We start from the raw sequence: 5982 nt of genomic DNA on the forward strand, positions 1-5982 counted from the left end.
GGGGTGGAAGGTGCTCAGTCTTCCACTTTCTAAGCTCGCAGAAGTACCAGACCTTGGGGTCTGCCATCACCCCAAGCAGTAGCCTCCTAGCTGGCCCTCCTGCCTCCATTCTGCCCAGCTCCGCCCTGGACGCCTGCAATGGCACTGGGTGTATGATGCTTCTAAACAGCAAATGTGATTGTCTCACTTCCCTGTTCAAAATCCGTCACTTCCCACTGATTTATTTATTTATTTATTTATGGCTCCTCTGGGTTCTTCACTGCTGTGAGCAGGCTTTCTCTAGTTGCAGCAAGTGGGGGCTCGTCTCTAATTGCAGTACACGAGCTTGGTTGCCCCGAGGCAGGTAGAATCTTCCTGGACCAGGGATCAAACCTGGGTGCCCTGCACTGGCAGGTGGTTTCTTAATCGCCGGACCACCAGGGAAGTCCAGTCCCCACTGATTTCAGAGTAAATTTAAAACCTTTCGGTTTAGCACGCTGGGTCTTGCGTTATCTGGGTGTGGGTTCCTCTCTAGGCTCCTCTATCCCTCCTACCTTCACCCTCTCTCTCAGCCACTCGAAGCCAGATGTCAGTTCTAAAATGCAGCGTATGTTGTCTTTCCTCCACGTCTCTTCACGTGCTGTTGCTGAAATACTCTCCCTAGCCCCTTCTTTTTCTAGTCAGTGCATTCTCATCCTCAAACTCAGTTTGTGTCACCTCATCCAGGAAGCTCTCTTGGATCGTCCCATCTGATTTAGATGCCCTCCTCTGTGTTCCCATAACTCTTTCATAAAGCCCATTACATGCTCTATTATAATTGTGTCTAAATTGTAAATTGCGTAAACACTGAATGCATTTTTGACTTGGTCTATTTACATTGGATTCTCAAACTTTATTTTATTTTTCCAATTAATTGAGCATATTCATCTAGAGCTCAGGGTGATCGTGCCCCCAGCTGCACCTGCCTTCTATTGCTCCAGGTAAGGGGCCTGGAGGCAGGAGCAGGATCCCGTCCCCACTTCTCAGAGCCAGGAGCTGCCTGGCTTCGCTGTCCCCTCTCTGTCACACCAGGCCATCTCCTCCCTTCTCTTGGCCAAGCTACTTCCTCCCCAGGAAATGAAATATTGGGGTCCCCCTGCTCCTGGACCCCCAAAGCTCTACATGTTATTTCCTTGGCCATTCATGGACACGACAGGTGAGATGGGGTGATGGGACAACCCTCATCATGGACACTGCACTTATTCCTTAACCCAAGTCCTTTGCTATATTGACTGGGGCTGGATTGAGGGGTGGGGGAGGGTGCTGATCCCAGTGGAAAGAACCTTCTGGGTGATTCTCGTGACAGGGAAGGGGACCTTCTTGTCAAAGGTGACAGGGACTCAGCAGTGCTAAGCCCTCTCAATGGCTTGTATTACTTTGCTGAGCATCGAAATCTACAGTACTAGTTACAGAACAATATTTTACATATGTTACCATGCATGATTCCTTAAATTAACTTACATAAATGTATACATAGTCCTCCTTAGTACAGATATTCTGCAGTCCAGTTTGGGATACTTTTTTGTCCAAAGAATGTTATTTGGTCTTTTGGAACCTCACAGAACAAGGTATTATAAAGATATAATATTTTCCTACATTTTAGACAACTGTGATCATTTATTTGTACATATAGGAACCAAGTTCCATATCAGTAATGCAAACTGACAAGGTCATAAAGTAGTATTAAGTGTGAACCAGTCTCCCATCTAACAAGAATTTCTGAAGTCATTTTCACTGTGCCTTAGAGGCCTCTGTGAGGAAATCACAGTAAAACATTGGGGATAATGTTTTATCCTCAAATCCTAACATGCAAAACTCTGTGTTTATGTTAGAAAGAAAATGCCAGAAGGTACTGTAACTTCACACTTAGAGAACTCCTACCTTCCAGTCATAAACAAAACCGAAAGCATCAAGCCAGAGGTCCCTCCCAGAGCAGGTTTCAGTCATCTTTTCACATCAACCAAGGGACATGCATGATCTATCACAGGGCCCAGTCTCAAGCAAGGTTTGGGATTTCCTTTCCTGGTTCTAGCTCTTGGAGACCAAAAAAATAATCCCTCAGGGTCAAACACGCTGTCAAGCTTGACATAACTTTGGGCTGGAAATCTCTGGACTTTTCTCCCCTTGATTCAAAACCAGGGCAGGTATGAAGACTGAAAATCATGCTGACAAGTAAATTAGGGAAAATGAAACATGAATAAAAAGCAAGTTGAGGGGGATTCTTTGTGTCCCTCTTCAAACGAAACCCACATATAATCCGAGACTGTGTGGTACACTCCCTGACAAACGTTCTGTTGTTTGGACTACTGCCCCAGCACCCTGGGTCAGGAGGTCAGAAGCTGGCATCTCAATTCTATATATATGTTTCTTTTTTTGTTGTTGGCTGTGTCTTGTGGCATGCAGGATCTCTGTTCCCTGCCCAGGGGTCAAACCTATGTCCCCTGCATTGAAAGTGCAGAGTCTTAACCACTGGACCACCAGGGAGTTCCAGGAATATCAGTTCTAGCAATTACTAACTAGCTGTTTGACTCTGAGTCCCCTTCTGGGCTTCAGTTTCTCATAAATAAGAAGTAAAAAAACCCAAACCAAAACCAAAACACTACATGATTGCTCAGGGCCATTACCCTTAGCTCTAAAAATCACTGATTCTTTTTTTTTTTTCACCAGTTCAGGAGCTATGTGTATTAAAAGTGTCTCTAAGTGACAATAGGGCACATGGTAGACTCATAATACACGTTCCTTGAACTAATTAATTAATTTGGGCACTAAGATCAAGAGGTTCTTCATTAGTGGTTATTCGATGAATTATAAACTGATGACATCCTCTTTCAAACTAGGAGATGAGAATGCTACATAACAGCCAGGAGCTGAACTAAAATCTCGTCGGTGCTTTGCTGGTAACTCCACCTTATTGGATCTGTGTGGCCTAGGAATCAAATTCCCCCATTAACCTAAAGAATCCTTTCATCCCGCCAATAGAAGCCCCATTCCCAGAAGGGAAAGTCTTGGCCACATGTGGAATGCATCTTCCAAACAAAACTGAAGAATCCCTAACAAAGTACTGGGTACCTTCTGAACAAAGAAATAACCTGGAAGGGTGATCATGTTTCAAAGATGAAAAGGAATATTAGAAGACACAATTATTTTTAAACAGCTAACTACTGAGTAGAAAATAAAAGTTTAAGAGAGTTCTCTCTTCATTTCATTTAAAAAGATGAATAAAATTTAAAAAATAAAATAAAAAATTTAAAAGATGAATAATTATTTAAAAATTCTTTAACAGACCGTGTGTCTTGATGTGGGGCTTGAAAAAAATATTATTTCTGTTGCAGGACCACATATACCCATTATATACTGGCAACCCACTCCAGTATTCTTGCGTGGAGAATTTCATGGACAAAGGAATTTGGCTGGCTACAGTCCATGGGGTCGCAAAGAGTCAGACATAACTGAGCGACTAACACACAATTATGAAGAAATACACCAAGTAACTGCTCCTTCCTTGCCCTTAGAGCAATCATAATCATCTATATATGTGTGTGTATATATATACACACACACACATATATATATGATTCATTCTTGGCTCAAGGTCGAGATCAGAAATGCAATATCCAAAAAAACAGTGCCAACATGGTGGTTCAATAGGACAGGCCCTGGGGTTTGACACCCAATAGACTCTGTGACTCTACAGTTTGTAACTTCTAATTCTCTCTCTGAGTCTGTCTCTTCTCTTATAAAATGGAAGAAATAACTCTCACCTCACAGGGTTGTTAAGGAGTAAATGCTATGCGCTTAGTCTCTCAGCTGTGTCCAACTCTTTGCAACCCCATGGGCTGTAGCCCGCCAGGCTCTTCTGTCCACATTCTCCAGGAAAGAATACTGGAGTGGGTTGCTCCTCTTCCAGGGGATCTTCCCAACCTAGGGATGGAACCCAGGTCTCCTGCTTTGCAAGTGGATTCTTTACCATCTGAGCCACCAGGGAAGCCACCAGGGAAGGCAAGGAATAAATGGTACATTGTATAAAGAGCCTAGGACAGAGTGTAGCAATTCAACAGATGGCTTTTGTCACATCTGTGTTGAAGCTTTCCAGAACTGGAAGAGGAATCTAACACAGGGGCCTGGCTAACAGAAGGGAAAGCTGAGAGACGATTACAAAGTAAGGCTAGGATTCATCCATTCAACAAGCATTCATTGAGGGTCCACCGTATGCCAGGTGCCATGCTGGGCGGTGGGGTCAGAAAGGAGAAGGGAGGAATGAGAGCAGAGGGCAGATGGTGCCTACCCCGGGACCCTCCCTACTGTATAATCCGTGGGACAACATTTGTGTACATTGTGATGGCTGGAATGTGGGCTACTTTAGAGGAATATCTGTATTACTGCAGGTATGGGGGGCATGAAATAAGGAACCAACTGCCTAATAGGTGTGTGACCTTGGGCAAAACTGCTGACCCTCTCTGGGCTTCAGTTTACATCCACGTAAAATAAAGAGAATTACTCGCTTCATGGTGTAAATTGTGATTATGACATGAAATATAATAAAGTAGGGAGAGATCCTTCCAATGATAAAGTGTTGTTAAAGTGAAAGTGAAGTCGCTCAGTCCCGTCCGACTCTCTGCGACCCCATGGATTGTAGCCCACCGGGCTCCTCCATCCATAGGATTCTCCAGGCAAGAATACTGGAGTGGGTTGCTATTTCCTTCTCCAGAGGATCTTCCCGACCTAGGGATCGAACCCAGGTCTCCCGCATTGTAGGCAGACGCTTTACCATCTGAGCCACCCGGGAAGATATTAAAAGTTGGTTATTATATGTCAATAAAGTGTAATGCCATAATCCATGACACATTATATCTCTGGTTTGAACAGAGTTTAGAAAGATTGTTTCCAGTCCCCTCTTGGAGGGTAAGGAGAGAGCCACCTACAAAGATAGGCTTCTGCTTGGTCTCAACTGTTGAACTGAATGAAATTCTCCCTGAGGATGAGTGTTTGGGATTTTTTACGAGCTGCACTCATGTGGCAATGGAGACCAGGCCACAGCTGGAGGGGCTTGGTACTTCCGCCCTGGCCTAGAGGTTATACGAGGCAGGGGTCTCTTCCCAGCCTGCAGCATCTTCCCCTCAAAATAGAGGTAACACGTCCTACCTTTTGGAATGAAAATACTTCTCATTCCAGTCCCAAAGAAAGGCAATGCCAAAGAATGCTCAAACTACCGCACAATTGCACTCATCTCACACGCTAGTAAAGTAATGCTCAAAATTCTCCAAGCCAGGCTTCAGCAATACATGAACTGTGAACTTCCAGATGTTCAAGCTGGTTTTAGAAAAGGCAGAATAACCAGAAATCAAATTGCCAACATCCGCTGGATCATGGAAAAAGCAAGAGAGTTCCAGAAAAACATCTATTTTTGCTTTGACTATGTCAAAGCCTTTGACTGTGTGGATCACAATAAACTGTGGAAAATTCTGAAAGAGATGGGAATACCAGACCACCTGACCTGCCTCTTGTGAAATCTGTATGCAGGTCAGGAAGCAACAGTTAGAACTGGACATGGAATAACAGATTTGTTCCAAATAGGAAAAGGAGTACATCAAGGCTGTATATTGTCACCCTGCTTATTTAACTTATATGCAGAGTACATCATGAGAAACGCTGGACTGGAAGAAGCACAAGCTGAAATCAAGATTGCTGGGAGAAATATCAATAACCTCAGATATGAAGATGACACCACCCTTAGGGCAGAAAGTGAAGAAGAATTAAAGAGCCTCTTGATGAAAGTGAAAGAGGAGAGTGAAAAAATTGGCTTAAAGCTCAACATTAAGAAAACTAAGATCATGGCATCCGGTCCCATCACTTCATGGCAAATAGATGGGGAAACGGTGGCTGACTTTATTTGGTGGGGGGGCTCGAAAATCACTGAAGTTGATGATTGTGAGAAGGTAACAGGCAGGAAGGCCAGGGGTCTCC

General features: G+C 43.9%; 2 non-coding genes across 2 annotated transcripts; both read right to left on the reverse strand.

Annotated features, from left to right (window-relative positions):
* Positions 1 to 2429: 2429 nt before the first annotated feature.
* On the reverse strand, positions 2430 to 2502 carry TRNAE-UUC (transfer RNA glutamic acid (anticodon UUC)). The gene has a single exon. It is a non-coding gene; the product is annotated as a tRNA-Glu (tRNA).
* A 2230-nt stretch (positions 2503 to 4732) lies between these two features.
* On the reverse strand, positions 4733 to 4804 carry TRNAC-ACA (transfer RNA cysteine (anticodon ACA)). Its single transcript has one exon. It is a non-coding gene; the product is annotated as a tRNA-Cys (tRNA).
* Positions 4805 to 5982: the final 1178 nt, after the last annotated feature.

The sequence above is a fragment of the Bos javanicus genome, chromosome 27, assembly GCF_032452875.1.
Source record: "Bos javanicus breed banteng chromosome 27, ARS-OSU_banteng_1.0, whole genome shotgun sequence".
In the NCBI taxonomy this organism is placed as follows: domain Eukaryota; kingdom Metazoa; phylum Chordata; class Mammalia; order Artiodactyla; family Bovidae; genus Bos; species Bos javanicus.